The sequence below is a fragment of the Lycorma delicatula genome, chromosome 1, assembly GCF_047948215.1.
Source record: "Lycorma delicatula isolate Av1 chromosome 1, ASM4794821v1, whole genome shotgun sequence".
In the NCBI taxonomy this organism is placed as follows: domain Eukaryota; kingdom Metazoa; phylum Arthropoda; class Insecta; order Hemiptera; family Fulgoridae; genus Lycorma; species Lycorma delicatula.
Window position 1 is genome coordinate 377602115 of NC_134455.1, and position 17402 is coordinate 377619516.

A 17402-nucleotide genomic window follows, 5' to 3' on the forward strand; every position below is an offset into this window, starting at 1 on the left:
TTCATCATGACAAAAGGCATGACAACAGGATCATTGTCATAGACCCGTGTTAAATCTCCGGTTATTTTATTGTATTTGTTTTTCATTAAATCGGAATCACTAGTAGCACATTCAAGCATGTTTTGTACAACTTTCAGGTGGTTTTCCGTTTGATCATGAATGACAAGTTGTGGGACAAATTTTGCTGCTACATGCTGCATACCAGATCTTTCATTAAAATCTGTTTCACAGAGTCCAATATAATTCTTCAAGATCTCTAATGGTTATTCGACGATCATTCATCAGCATTTCTCAACTTGATTGATATTTTTTGGAACTTTTGCTGGTGGAAGAAGTAGCTGTCTGAGCATTCATTATTTTTGACAGACATTTGGGCATCTTGGAAGTGGTAATATTGCTCTTTAATTTGTATAACGCCCATAGTTTGATCACCGAAAGCTGTTTGAATTATTCTTATTGTCTCTAACTTCATGTCGCCAAGGTTCTCACAAAATTTAATGCAGATTCACTACTCAGCCCGTTCAATCATTTTGAATGGCAATGAGAACACGACAGTTGCTACTCATGCATTTTACTTTTACTGCTGCAATGGTTTCAAACTGGTTGTTGCAATGGTAGCAAAACAGTGAATGATGTGCAAATCAGTAAGAAAGAGTTTTGGTCACATTCCACTACCATTCCTCTCCACACAATTGGTTACAGCAATAAAAAGAAAATAGTTGTGCATACAGTAAATTAATTTACTTTATCAAAAAATAATGCTGAATAAGATAAAAAGATGAATTATTATGTAATAAAAAATAGTAATAGGAATCTGATTTACCTGAATTTGTATATTTCATGAAAATGCGTAATATATGGAAGAATACAAGTAAGCAGTGGGCTACTAAGTGCTTGAATCAATAAAACTATAATTCAGTATTATCCTTCTATTACACAAATTGAAAGTAAGCAAAAGAAAATAAAGGATGAAAATCATTGTTACATAATAGAAGCACCAAGTAGTTTGAGGAACTGGTAAACCTGTTAACACTGAGTACCTTAAGACTGAGTAAATCATAGAATAAAATTTAAAAGGTAGGAAATAAAAGTTAATAGAAATGAAAAACAAATGACAAAATTACAACAGTTAAACAAGGTAGTTTAAATTATTGAAAAAAATTAATATAAAAACTAGCATGAGTTATTGATTTTTTTTACAGCTTCATGTGCATGTATTCAATCCGATTTTTAAGCTATATATTTTTAAATAAATTTTTATATACTGTGTATGTTAAAAAAAATAAAATCCAGATAAGAGGTTAAGTGCATATTTTAGTTCGAGTAATACTTGTTTTTCAATATGGTGAGGGGTTTACATCCCTAACACAATTCCTACAATTGAAATGAACTCTTGTACATCTTCCTCAATTATTTATATTGAATCTTACTTCATTGTGTAGGAAAAATACAATATATGTACTATGATGGTTATTTTTTTTTCAAGTTCCGATCAGTCGCAAAATAAAAACCCGTGCAAAAATCAGATGAACCTTTGCGTATATGTGTTGCACACCATCTCTAGTATGGCAATCAATCACACCGCGTTACTTCGTTTAGTTCTGAACATGCAGCTAGCATGTAAGCATGTCTACAACAATAGCATCTCCCGCCAAGTATGAAGTGCGTGCGGTAATTCGATTTCTTCAGACTGAGGGGTGTAATGCATCTGAAATTCATCGACGAATAAGTAATGTGTACGGTGAAACTTCAATGAGCGACAGCAAAGTGTGACAATGGTGCAGGAACTTTAAAGCAGGACGTGCAGATGTTCATGATGCAGGCGGTCAGGGAAGGAAGCGAGTGTCAACCGATGATCTCATTGAGCGAGTGGATGAGGCAATTCGAGAAAATTGTCGGTTCACAATTTCTGTATTGAGTGATTTGTTTCCTGAAATTTCAAGGTCAGCTCTCTACACCATTGTGAGTGAGAGACTTCAGTATCGCAAGCTGTGTGCAAGATGGGTTCCCAAGATGCTGGCCGACTATCACAAAACAATGAGAATGGATGCCTCCCTAACGTTTCTCCAGCGCTTCTACAATGAAGGAGAAGATTTTTTTAACAAAATTGTCACAGGGGACGAGACACGGGTCCATTTCGAAACTGAAGAAACAAAAGAACAATCCAAACAGCGGATGCATTCTCATTCTCCCAGTAAACCAAAGAAGTTCAAGCGAACCTTCTCCAACAGAAAGTGTATGGCTACTGTGTTCTGGGACCGGAATGGAGTTCTCTTGGTGGAATTTATGGAATGTGGCACGACCATCACTGCAGCCTCATACTGCGTGACTCTTCAACATCTACGAAGGGCAATTCAGAATAAGGGGAGAGGAATGTTGTCATCAGGCATTGTCTTTCTCCATGACAATGCTCGGTCACACACTGCAGCTGTAACAAAGAAGCTCCTGCAGAGTTTTCGTTGGGAAGTGTTTGATCACCCACCATACAGCCCGGACGTGGCTCCATCCGATTTTCACCTCTTTCCTCACATGAAACGCTGGCTAGGAGGACAACATTTTGGCACAGACATTGAGCTGCAGAGCAGCGTAGAAACATGGCTGAAAACACAGGCGGCTCCGTTCTATGACGAGGGTATTGGAAAGTTGGTACCACGCTATGACAAATGTCTAAATCAGAGTGGCAACTATGTAGAGAAATAGCGTAAATATGTAAGTACTTGTTACAAATAAAAATTTTTTTATTTTCACTGTGGTTTTAATTTTGTGACTGATCGAACCTTGAAAAAAAAATAGCCCTCGTATGTACATACAGTAGTGCTACCCAGTATTGTCTTACTCAAATAATATAAATTTTTAAGTGCTCACATTTACATAACAGGAAGCTGACTAATATTTTTCTTTGACAGATTTGTCAATTTTTTATAGTAAATCAGTTAAATTTTTTAATCTTTCATTTATTCCATGTATGCAGAATATTACATTTTTCATTGTTATTTTCCCAACATTTTTTATTCATGTTCATTTACATCCCAAATTTTGGAATGATCTATTGAATATTCTGTCTAAAAACCATGCTTATGTTCTAAAAAGCCATGCCACCTTATATGCATTGTATTTTCCTTGCCTTCTATAGACTGTGTCATATATTTCTAGATCATTTTTGATTTTACTTTCAATATACATTTTATACAAAAAGATGTAGGAGGAGACTGCACACTTATCATCTTCTCTTCCTAGGCCAAACCACTCAATTTGTGTACAAACCACTTCAGTACAACCTCATTTCACCAGGATTGCTGAAATCCAAGTGAAATCTTTCACTAGCGTAACAGAAACAAAGCATTTTAGGAAATATGTTTTACATATACATAGTACAAACTTTTTCCAATATTTTCATGAGTAGAATATTTTATGAAAGTCCCAGGAGAACTTTGTGATACACTCTGTATCTTATGAATAGATCTGAACGAGTAACAAGTAAGATGAATTTAGATATCTGTACTTCCAAAAGTTGCTGTTAGATTCTAAAACTTAAATTAAATTTTCCAGAGATATATTCTTGCTGATTAAGGTTTATAGGTTCACAAGAGTTCTTCAGCACAACATAATGAATAAACACATAACATTATAACAGGTGTTTAAAAAACACTAACTGACAGGAGTAAAATATTTTTTGTTTACTTTGTATTGGAGCATACCAAACTGGAAAACTAGCTTTTAATGAATGATACATTTTGTAACATATACTCCAATTTTTTTTTGTTTTGATATCACATGTGTAATTAAAAAAAAAAAAAAAATTTTTAAACTCATGCTATTGATTGAGAAATACATGTACTTTCAAGCAATAATGAATAATGGGGTTTGTTGTGCGACCATGTAGCTACAATGTTAGCCCATTTTACTCATCTTCAATAACAAATACATGTAATGTGGTCTTGACATGGTAGCAAATTATGAGGTACGTCATCAGATAATTTTTACATTAGGTCTGATTAAATCTTTTTATTCTAAAATCATAACATTCAATGAAATTGATTGCTGTTTTTAATTGTGCACATCTTTAAAATTATAGAACAGTGTTACATATATTACTATATTATAATGTACTGTATTTAGGCTTACAGAAAATTGTTGAGCAGTAAAATTTTGTACATGTTTTGGGAGCAAGCCAGTTATGAGATTGGCTACGAAGTTAGGACCAATGTTGGTGAAGCTTAAAAATCGGCAACTACTTGATGAAATTACCCAAAATTATTCCCTAAAGCAAATAAAGGTTTGGAAATCTGAAAAGGAAGGATGTAATTATCAATGTTTCTTTAGGTTCTCTTAAAGTCTTTATATAGTAGTTGTGCATGTTAAGGTTTTCCTTCATTCTGATGTCTTATATTGGGAAAAATGTTTTGATTGATTAGACTTGTAAAAAAATAAGTAGGCCAATTTTTACATACTTGATTTAGATTGCTTTTTTTTCTTTTGCTTGATGATATCGCCACAATCTTAAAGCTTGTGTGTGGGATATGGATATGTACTTACTGTATGAAAAATGTCGTGACTGATTAGGATTCAAACCCAGGACTTCCGGATGAAAGGCAGAGACGCTACCATTTGCAGTATGGAGGTGCATATTATAATCAATACTTATATTAATTATCACTTAGTAAATAAAAGTTATAACATAAAATAAAAAATAGGTCACTGACATGCTGCTTAAGGTGATATTCATTAAAAAACTTATTTGTTTTTTAAAGAGAAGATCTAAGACAGAAATAAAAATCAGATTAATTTTAAAACATTTGCAATAAAACAAAAACAATTTCTTGTACAAATCATAACACTTCAGTGCTCATTGTTCTCATGGAAATATTGTTGCAGAGTAAATAATTTCCAACATTCAGCAACATATAATTTTATAAGAGCCAGTCTTAATGAAATTATATAAATCATTAGCAGAATCCAGTATGTTTAAATTTTAAAAGAACATATTCAATATCTTATTACTATTGTTATTATTAATTAGCTCAACATTCTGTTTGTGAGTAGAATTTTTACCAGAGTCTGGGCTATAACTGGTAGATACTGGTGAAAGGTATTCTCTAAAAATAATTTTCATTTATTTCTATTTGCATACCATATTTTAAAATTCCAGGTCGAGTTGTTAGGTTGCAAATTTTGTTGGACAGATAATGCTAGGAATAAAACAAATGTTACAACTTTTGGATATTCTAATTTACAAATTTTCCATAAAGGTTAAAGTATATTATAGAATTTTTAATAAATCTCATTTTTGTTTAAACAGCTTAAAGTATTGTTAAAGGTATTTTGGGTGTATTTTACAATACGGTTAGACAGAGTATCTTGGTGTGGGATTGAATTTGTAAAATTTTTGAACATTCTTATCAGTTACAGTTCATTCTACAAATGTTTTTCTTTTAATAAAATAATAAGAAAGTAAACAAGGGTTATATCAATAATTTTCAGTTTCATCACAGGAGAAAGATTGTAATTTTAGTTCAGGGTAAATGCTGGGGATGTGTAATGATATTTTTTGCCAGCTTCTTTCTGAGAATACTGTGCTACAAAAATTGACTTCAGTGTTTACATGTATTAAATAGTTGATATTACTATTTAATGATTAAAAGTATAATTCTGTACTTTATATCTAATTTTTCATTTCACTGTGTTTTTTCAACATCAGTAACATTTTTTACCAGGGGTTCAACTGTTGCGTTTACATATCCACTGAATTTGTTACATTCTTTTTCTGAATCTATATTTCCTCCAAATAGTACTGCTGATGAGCCTTCAGTTTTAGTTTTTTTAAGAAGTAAGTAAAGATCATCCTGCAAAACAATGTAGTTGAATTTACAAATGGTTGAAATTTAATTAGTAAGATTTTAAAAATAAATTGAATTTACAGAATGTTAAGAATTTATTACAGTTTTTATCATAATTATCACAGAAATTCATATAAATAATTTTTGATCTGGCCTATGTTTAATTTTCTCTCTTGTCAGTTTCCTGTAGCTCTGTAGCTATAATATATAAATGTTATTTTATAAATTATATATGGTAATATTTTTCTATTAAGTAACTGCTAGAATAATAGGTACTGTATTTGTTTTTGTGTTTAAATATAATCTCCATTACAATCTGGTACGCCTGCCCGCAAGGGTCTCTGTTGATCTCAGAACACAGCTTCCTCCACGCCTCTCTCTCCTAACCCTTGATCTCTGCAATGAACCTTTTTCTGGTAGCCGTCAATTCTCCCACCAGCTGGGGATTATCTGTTCCGTGTCTTCTCGTAGCTCTCTGGAAACTTCCCCGGCGCTCATGTCTTGCTTGCTCAATTCCATTATTATGTTGGTTCACCAGTAGACTCTCTTCCTTTGTGGGCAACCGGTAGGTGCCATCCTGTTAGATCCTTCTTTAATGACCACCATGAGTTCTTCCAGCCCTGCCAGAGGGTCTCTTTCTAATCGGGCCGCACAGGCCGCCAGTCTGTTGTGCCTGTACTTCTGTCAGCCTCCACACCGACAATGCGCCTTCCTGACGCACTAGCCCCCACTCGATGCAGAAACTGAAACCACTACGGTCGCTGGCAAAGTCCGACAACAAGACCCACCAGTCAACCACCTTCCTCACTATACTCTCCGACATGAAGATTACATCGATAACAGACAATTGGACGCTCCCGATAAAGGTCGGCTCCTGACCCTCATTCAGACAGGCCAAAGCCAGAGTATTAGTCACAGCCAGCAACCTGTAGCCACGTGCACTGGTCCTGTCTCCTCCAGCATCTACAGTGACCGCGTTGAAATCGCCCAGAAGCACAATTCCCCCCCCCCCCCACATCCCTTCTCACGCTGCGTTCCAGGGCCGCAAGATACTCGTCATAATCATAATCCGCGCAGTTAGGTGACACTTATTCGGCGACCAGCGTGCATTTGCTTGTCCTCACCACTAGTCGCCTGTCTCCCCTCTCCACACCCAGACGAGCGCACCTACCAGTGAGGTTAAAGATGGCCACATCCTCACACCTATCTGTGATCCATCCCCTCGCAGCCATCATTTGCCGATTGGGTTCTGCCAATCTACCACAATTTAGTCATAGTTTCCTCCTACTGCATAGGCCCATGCCAGATCGTAAGCCGCCCCGCATCTGTTGAAATTGAGTTGCAATATCTTCATTGCTGGCGGGGGTTCCTGGCACACCTCGAGCTGCCCATCCTATATCCATCTTTTCTGCAGTTGGCGCACTTAATCGGCTCTGTGCACGCAGCTCAAAAATGCCCTTCCCCCACGCAGTTGTAGCATTTGCGAGACCTATCTGGCCCTCTGCAGTCCGCAGTCCCGTGGCCCGGATACCAGAATCGGAAGCACGCTTCTTACATTTTCCTAGGTTCTATTCGACATGAATGCCAGCCTACAGGTATCCGTTTCTGCTGGGTCAGCCTGTGCTTCTGAGCAAGAACCACAGTGGCATTCTGCGTACTGCCATACGCAGGCCGCAGGGAAGTCATACGCAGCTCAGCCTCTATACCAAGCTTCTTTCTTACCCCCGCAGCCCCACTCTTCTTTGTGGTTCGAAATCCAATTCTTTGGTGTGTTCAGGAACCGCCCGCTCATCCCTGCACCTGTCCGTTACGACTATGTCTTCTAAATGGGAGCAGACTCGCTTCTTAAGATAGGCCCTCTTAACGCTGTCCTCCTTGAGTCGCTGTTGCAACTCTTCCCGTGGCCCTTTCCGCACCCAAAGGATGTCAACGGTCAGGTGACATCCTTTTCCTCACCCACACTTTTCTTAATATCCTTTAATAGCTATTTGTAGGGGACACTTTCTTTCCGCATGACCGTGACCGTCTGCGGTCCCTCCGGGGCTTTTGGTCCTTTTTTGGCCCATTACCCATCATATAAAATGGGACTCCCCGCTTACCTCCCCAACATTCTACTACCTTTCTCGTAATCATGCCTGTCATCATTCAGCGCAACTATCTCCACCTGTTCTTTATTGTAGACAGCTTCGTCAGGCCATCCACCATATTGGCCACCAGTCTGTCGTCGTCTCCTGCGACTATCATCACGTATGTAGTGGCAGATCCCAGTTGCTCTATAGCCTCCCCTACCACAGATGCCTGGGAGACATCCTTCAACACCAGGCCAGAACGGAGGTGCCCCTGTTCAGCCTGGCGCATACTCCAATTATCTTGGAGCATACGTGTTTGGTGTATGAACCCTCCCTTTTCCCTTTTAAGTCAAGAACGTACACCAGCGCTCCGTTTTACCGCTCCGGTAGGGGGCCATCCCTGTCCTCCACCATCATGAAGGCTTCCTTGGGCCATTTTCGCCGTACAGCTGCAGCCAGATCATCAACTGAGCCCTCCATTAGCATCCATTTGATCTCTCCTGTATCCTATCGCTCCGTCTGAGTATTCTTGTTCACCATGAATTTGGAGTGCGACATCTCGCAAAGTGCATGGCATGGACGACTGCCGCCAAGTCTTCCGCCTTATCTCTGGTTCGAAAGGCTCACTCCTTTACCTCAGTTTTAGTATATATGCTCTGACGGATGAGTGTCACGGGCATATGGACCTCGTCGAGCGAGTATTCCAAGTCGGTGCCGTCAGACGTCTCTTCTTCACTACTCTCCAGCCTCCTCGTCACCCTTCCGCAGATCGACCATACTGGTCGTCGGGGTCGCCATAGGGGACCTCGACGTCTTCCTGCTGTGTGTTGCAGGGAACTTCATATCCATTTCCTCTACTTTCTTGGATACAGATTGCGACATTTCTGCACCGGCCGAAGAATCGCGCTCTACGCCTGATTCCTGGAATCAATTTGCAGAAGAAAACGCAAGGGTGGTACCCATGCTAGCAATAGTATATAGTTTTGCCTGCAACCTCTTTGCAACTATCAATGTGAATAAAAGCTTATGGATACAAAATGGCCGATTGGATATTAACCTACAATTCCCAAGCACGTGGCGAATTGTAGGTTAACCACGTTGCCTTAAAACTGCTTAAATTACCTTAAAACTGTTATTAAACGTACCTGTTTAATCTATTACTACTAATTTAAAACTAATAATTGGCACTAAATAAGCGTTAATTGCACTTTCGTATTCACGCTCCACGTGTTTTTGTACACTAAAAACTTCTCTACCTCAAGAACTAACCAACCGATTTCGGAGGTTTTTGTATCAAAACACTCGTCTTGAACAGATCTAGCACGTGCGCGCACACATATATATACACACACACACACACACACACACACACACATTTCTATCACGATAAAACAAGAAACAAACACCTTAAAATCCACCTTACGGAGCGTCAGGATGCAGTACGTATCCACACCAAATCTTGGTCTCTACACATTCTAAAATCGCCTGACCAAAAGTAGTTTTCCTCTTCCCACTGTACCTCCCTAATTCCTACTACATCTACATTTAATCTACCCATTTCCCTCTTTAAATTATCTAATCTACCAACCTGTTTTAGACTTCTAAAATTCCATACTCCAACTTTAGAATGTTATTTTTTTAATTTTCTGGTGACCCCCCTTCCTTAGCAGTATTTATCCAGACATCCGAAGAAGGTACTACTTTTCCTCCGAAATATTTTAACAAGGGAGACATCTTTTTTACATGAAAATGCAGAGAGCTTCATTTTCTTGAAAAAAAAAACTGTTGTTTTCCATTGCTTTCAGCTGTGCAGTACTCAGAAGATTGGTTGATGTTGATATGCCCATTTAAGACTTCCTGACGTATGCCTTTAACAGCTACCGAAAGAGCTACTGTTCTCTGTCAGGAATCATTCCTTAGTCTGGCTCTCAACAGATACCACTGCAATATGGTTGCACATTTGGTCCAGCTGCTCTGAATCACTGAGTATTCAAACCTCCTCACCATCAGCAAGGTCACACGATTCATAGAGGGAAACATTATTATATAGTGAACCAAATAGTGTTTTCTGTTGTTTTCAAACAGAGTTCTATCAGAAATTGTAATGGCAAGTCAGTGCTGAAACTGTAAAATAAAAAAGTTTGAATATCATTTTATGATACAATCTGTCTTCTCCAATACGATTTTTTTCTTTTTAATGAAGTAAGAAACAATTTTAATGAAATCTTTTTTTTCTATTTTTCTTAATTTGTACGTTGCTAATTGTTCAACTAATGAATAATAAGTAACCTCCCCATGGCCCAATGAGGTGTGGATATGATATGTATGACATCTAAATGAGGTGTAGGCTTACACAGACTCAAGCCGACCATTCCTGAGACATATGGTTAATTGAACCCCAAATTTCAAAGTACACTGGTATTCACTATCTAATGGATACTACTAAAAGCTAGTAACATTTACTCGGATTTGAACATCAGAACCTTTGATTTCAAAAATCAGTTTTTAAACAATTGATTTATGATAATGATTTAACCTACACACACACACACACACACACACACACATATATATATATATATATATATATATATATACACACACACACACACACACCTACTTTTATAAATCCACCTTTTTAGTATTTTTATTTGATTTCCACTCAAGTTTCAAACAATTTTGGTTTATTAGCTGAAAGAAAATATCATCTAGTAATTACAGTTTGTTTTCTTCGTATCAACACAAACAAGTGTTACACAATTAACAAAAATAATTTGTTATCAAGTCTTATTCCATTAAAATAGATATAGCCTTTTTGGATTACAGAGGCAAAAACAAATATGCAAACAAATAAACCACCTCCACACACTCCACCTTAAGTAATGGGTAGAATGAAGGTTTTTTACAATTATTACTGATTAGGAAAATACCACTGATGCAAATACTCGATGGGAGTAAAATAAATTAAATCAGTATAAAACAATAGTTTTGAAAGGATTTAGTTAAGTTTTTTTTTTTTAATTAAGGCTGTTATTGTATAGAAAATAATTTAGAATAACCTGAGTAATTTCAAAATAAGAAAATTGATCAAAATAGTTTTTAGATGTTTAAATAAATTATTAAAAATGGAAACAGTAGCATGATAAGGTTCTTGAGAAATGCAAGTGAATAATGTTATTTGTTACAAATACATAACACTTTGTTGCACTATATCAAAAATAGCAGATTCCTAAACTTAAATGTGTAGGAATGTATAAATGTTTTTTTAGTAGCTATACAGAAACATGAACTAGATATTGGAGAAAACTAATATGTATATTTATATTGCAGCCAAAGGTCCTTATTTATATATAATAAAAACTGATGACTGACTGGCACAAAGCTCTACATAAGGAGACGTACTCTCATTGAGAAAAGCTGGCAAAATTTAGCCCTTTACTCGAAAAATCACAAAAGATTGCAACTGTAGTACTAATTTATTTTATAAGATCACGGTAGGAAAACTTGGAATGCATTGTGGTTGTGCCCTTAGAGAAATTGGTTCTCTAAGATCTGTTAAAAAGTATTCCATCTTCAAGAATTACAATAAAAGTATCTCAAAGTTTTAGCTCTGACTAAAAGTTTGAAAAATCATATTGAATTAAAAGTACGATCCTTTGATCCCAGATATATACTCCAGCACTTTTCTCATTGCTCAGAATATTTCTGGAGGTCTTGATTCAGAATGGCATCTAGCAGTGATGTTACACTTTTCATAATATCCTCTTGGCTATAAAATTCCAACCCTTTCTTTATACGGCATTTTCAAATTGCGAAATACAGGAAATTTTCAAATAGAAATCATAGGAAGCTAGATAGTAAGATGCTTGGTGAACATGAGGAATCACACATTAAAATGTGAATTTAGAAAGTTATGGTCTAGTTAGAGGAATAGACAGAGGCTTTTGGTGTTTTGAGTTTCTAATTGTACAATTACCATAGGTGCATGTTTTGTGATGAACACTACCATGAGGATGATGAAGAGATCTTCAGTACTTATGTTGTATTTTTAATATATAGTATTAAAAAATCTGCTATATCACTTTTATGACTTTATTTTGTTTTCTTTGATTTAAAATGACCAAAGACTTTCACTCTAATGACTAAACCTAGCTTATTGTGTCACATCTATACAGTCCACTTCCATAACAGATATTACTGTCTTGTGATTAATTATTAATGATTGACGCAACTGTACCTCCTACACGATCACAGTAATTCCTTGACTTTTAATTCTAGAAAATTGAGATTTTATAAGAGTTCAACTTATATCCTAAATAACCATTAAAAGAATAATTTTAAAAATTCAAATCTATATCAGATAAAAATACAGCTGAACTGGCTGATAAGTAATGATAATTCAATAGTTTTTTAAACAGCCAAATTGGAAATTATACGCTTAAATTGTATTATTCTATAATAATAGAATTTTTAATGAAGAATCTCATGTTGTTAAAAGATGCTCAATCACTTATAATATTAGTTCTACATTTTATAATTTATACTGTACAACGCTAACACTAAAAGTAATTTTTAATAAAAGATATAGTCACACAAGTGTTGGTATTGTTTAAAAACAATAAAGGTTTAAAAAAGAAATTACAGAAAAAAATTGGTAGTTACGTAATACATGATGTTTCATAAAACAAATTCAGAGATCTATGGAAAACATATGTATAATACTTTTGTATAAAAAAAATCAATTTAAAGGTACTTCAAATCTTGACTAAGCGTGCATTATTTAATAACACTGCTAATCAACTACCATAATAAGGGTTAGAAATAAATTTGTTCCTTATTAACAATAGACAAACATTTTAAATCAGCAAGTATTTTATAATATTATTTATAATACTATAAATAATTTATAATATAAATAAAAATATAATAATACTACAATAATTCTATAAATAATAATATAGTTCTCAAAAATAATAATAACATAGTTCATGAAACTACATTATTGCAATGAAAAGATTTCCAAAAAATTACACAAAGTAATTAACTTTCTACATTTTATTATAAAAAAGTAACAGAAACATGAGCTGCTTTTGTAATGTTGATGAATTATACTTCGTGCAAAACTCTATAAGTCGGTTCCCTCTTTCATTCCTTTTGCCCAGCCCGTATTCACCCACTATATTTCCTTCCTTGCCTTCTCCAATGCTTGCATTCCAATCTCCAACTATTATTAAATTTTCATCTCCTTTTACGTGTATAATTGCTTCATCAATCTCTTCGTATACACACTCTACCTCATCATCATCATGGGCGCTTGTAGGCATATAGACGTTAACAATCGTTGTCGGTTTAGATTTTATTTAAGTCTTTTCAAGATTTACGCATTCTTGACACAATTAAATTGAATCGCGTTAAAAATGAAGGAAATCTTCCTAGTTAAGTTACTTCGATGTCACAAATCATCAATTTTTCATGTATATCTTATTCAGTTAGCTTATAGAATTCAAGTAAACAAACTGCGCGTGTGAGTGTTCAGGTGGCCGATTCGCAAGCATCTCCTGTAAATCCTGATGCATATAAAAGAAATTACGCGACGATAATATTCGGTAGCAACACGCGACTATCGTACAGGCACTGGTGAACTGCAGCATCCCCTATTTCCACTTGATATTATCGATAACATTTAATATAACGATTCCTTTTTTACTTTAATTCTTTTTTTATACGTGTACAATATATAATCCTTACGCTTAATTTCAGTAGCCGTGCCGCGGTTTATGAAAACATACAAAAATCTTTATATGTAACTGTGAGCTTCACAGTTACAACGGCGTGCTGTTTGGTTATTCTACGCATGCGCGTAAAGAACGCTGAACGCTGAACGATGATTTGAGGAAGAGAAAGAACTGTCGCTCACGCAGTTCTGACCCTTGCGTGCTGGAAGAAGGTAGTTTAGTTTTGTTTTTACTCCGCGTGTGTGTGTGTGTTTTTACTTCCTCGTCGTTCCCTTTTCTAGTTTAGTCGGTGGAAGGAATACGAAAGCGGTTTAGTTGTTTTTCAGTAGCGATCAGAAAATGGTGTAAAGCAAGAACTCTTTGATCGCCACAACCGTCCAAAAATACGCTGGAAGGGCAAAAGAGAAGGTAATTAGTAAAAAAATAACTACGTATTTGTTTCTGTGTGATAGAAATTTAAATTAAGCACCGTTAGAGTACAGTGTTTTTAAGTAGACATTTTATTAAGTTATTATCTAATAATACTAAAAAATATTATTCGTATTGACATTTTATTATTTATTCGGTTAAACCGAATTCGATTCATTCTTTTAATTTCCATAATTCTTTTAATTTCCATAAAAATTTGACCACGGCCTTGAAAAGGTCCAGAAAAGGTTTTTCTGGAGCAGCACCCCCCAGTAATTTTAAGTACGAGCCGCCACCGGAATCGATGCTTGACTAAACCCTATTTAATCTCTACATAAACAGATCTCAAAATAATAAACATTATAATGATCTGTGTAAAGACGGAGATAAATTAAGAAAATTGATTTGAAATCTACGTTTCCAATGAAAAAGAAAAAAAGAAAGTATAAACCTGAATAGATGGACCGAAGAAATGTGACATTTTGGAAACGTGATCTTTAGTGAACAGAAGGTAAAGAAAAAATCCCGTATTATTTACTTCGATCGTATTATTTCGTACAAGGAAGTAAAAATTAGACAGTTTTGTAGCAGAGACATTTTGACAATCTATTCTCTATGCCTAATATTTAAAAAAAAATTATTTGAGGAATTTTTATAACTTTTACGTAAGACCTATATGTACACACAACTTTCTATTAAATTGTATTATATAATTATTTATTTAAGGTGTTTCTAAGAAGATATTTGTTATCCTAGATAAATAATTTTACATTATAATCTAATGAAAAGAAATTAAACTGTTAATCCTTCTGTTTTTAATAACTGTTAATGGTAAATTCGGTATTTTATTCATTCCTTACTTAAGAGGTAATTGGTAGGGGTAGTTACCAAATTGGCTGTTTTGTAAAATTTTATTTTATATTATTCGATTAATATAGAAATTTATTTTTACTTATTGTTGCGTAACCGTGGAAACAAGAATCACTAAATAAATATAATACAAACACAAGTTTATGCTGGATTTCTACTGCCCGATCTGGATTGACTGGACCGGTCTGGTTTGGACTGTACTAGTAAATACTGGACAAGAACGGACTGGGCTCTTTTGGACAGAAATTACCCGATATGCAAGGATCAAGGATCAACGACACTGTAGTCGATAAGAAAGTTATCGTGATATTTTGTTTTTTCGAAAAAAAGACCCCAATTTCCACTCCCACGGTCCGATTTTTCCCATTTACGAACTCGACCGAGAGTTGGGGTCGTTCTAATTTATTTATCAATTTGAAAGTGATCGGCTCAAAATTACGGCAGTTATGTCCACAAGAAAGTGAAACATATATAAACTTTTAACCTGACGGTGGTTTTGGGGTCTGAAGGTATATCGGTATATTGGTAAACGCGAAGATATATCGAAATTTTCCGGAAGTCGAATCATGATACCCATTACAATAGGTAACTTGCTTATAAAATTCATCTAATAGCAAAAATGTTATTTTTACTATAAATATTGGCTTTGCAAAAAACGACCTTGTTTACTCGTTTTTGGGTTTTTAGCTGTAACTAATCGAAGAAACTCGGTATTTAACAGCTTAAATTTTAGATATTTTAGAACTTTTTAGCCTAGGAAGTTTACTTTCTTCTTTTTCCAGTTTTGCCTCTGGGAATTAACGTTCAGGTATTACTTCAGAGGATGATATGTACGAGTGTAAATGAAGTTTAGTCTTGTACAGTCTCAGTCCGACCGTTCCTGAGATGTGCGGTTAATTGAGACCCGACCGTCAAAGAACACCGGTATCCACGATCTAGTATTCAAATCCGTATAAAAGTAACTGACATTAGTAGGATTTAAATGCTGCAACACTCGACTTCGAGATCAGCTGATTTGGAAAGACGCGTTCACCGCTAGACCAACCCGGTGGGTTCTAGGAAGTTTACCTGGTCCTACAAAATTGGAAAACTGATTTTCACCACCTACGAATGGCCGCCAGTTTGTCCAGTGGGAGGTGCGATGGGATGCTTTTATGATATCTCTCTAAATAATCGTCAGATTTTCTAGATTCGAACGGGGTATTTGTTAGGAGACTGAAAGATAACTTTTGCATGCATCACATAAACTCTCGATCTAACAGATAACGGTTAATCGGAAATGTTATCGAAAAATGAAAAATTATTAATTTAACTGTATAAATAATAAATAATTCTTTCGGTGCTGCATTTCTCATTATTGAAATTGAAGACAACATATCATGATTTATACAAAATCTACGCCAAATCAAAACTACTGAAAATTTCTGCTAAAAATTCTTCTTATAGTGTAACTGCAAACTAAGAAAGATTTTTTTTAAATTCCGAATTTAGGTGGTAAAATGGGTAAAGATGAAATTTACTTTTTTGAAGTGAAAACTTTTTTAGGCGCGTTGTACGGAGATTTTGGGATAGACTTTTCCATGGGGAAAAAAAAGAGCCGACTCGTAATCAAAATTATCACGAGACGATAGAGCTACATATATTATAAATGTGTTAGTTCTCACAAAATACAATAGATGGCGCTGATGTATGATCGCGTAATTTTAAAATAGTAAGTTTTTTAAAATTGTTGGTTTTGGCTAATTTGGAGATGAAATAATTTTTAACCGTTAGAAATTAGTTTGAATTGATAAAATATTTATTTTTAGCACTAATAATATATTTTAATTAAATAAATACCTACTTAATAATTTTTAATTCTATTCAAATAATCTCACATCAATTTACGCAATCTTTTGCATTTTACAGGAACCAAACAGCAACAGTAATAATTGAAGAACATAGGAAAGAAGCCGTAATAAGAAAGGGAGTCCGACAAGGATGTTCCCTATCCCCGTTACTTTTTAATCTTTGCATGGAACTAGCAGTTAATGATGTTAAAAAACAATTTACATCTCGAGTAACAGTACAAGGTGAAAAGATAAAGATACTACGATTTTCCGATGATATAGTAATTATTACAGATCTCTGTGAAAGATTCGGTAGCCAATGATACACAACCGATTTTTGAAAATAATTATAATACATATCGTGACGGTATCGCCCGGTTTTTGACCCGAATTAAATATTAGGAGAGCATATCCGATAAAACCGTATTCTCCTCCCGTATTAACTACTATTTTCTCGACTTTCTTTAGAAACAGGAGTTTTCAGCCCTTCTGAATAACTGTAAGACCACGGGTATTCGTGTGGGAAGAATGTATAAAGATTAAAGATTTCATCTATCCAACGTCGCTTGGTCTAGTGTAAACGCGTCTTCGCAAATCAACTGATTTCAAAGTCGACGGTTCCAACGTTGAAATCCTAATAAAGGCAGTTACTTT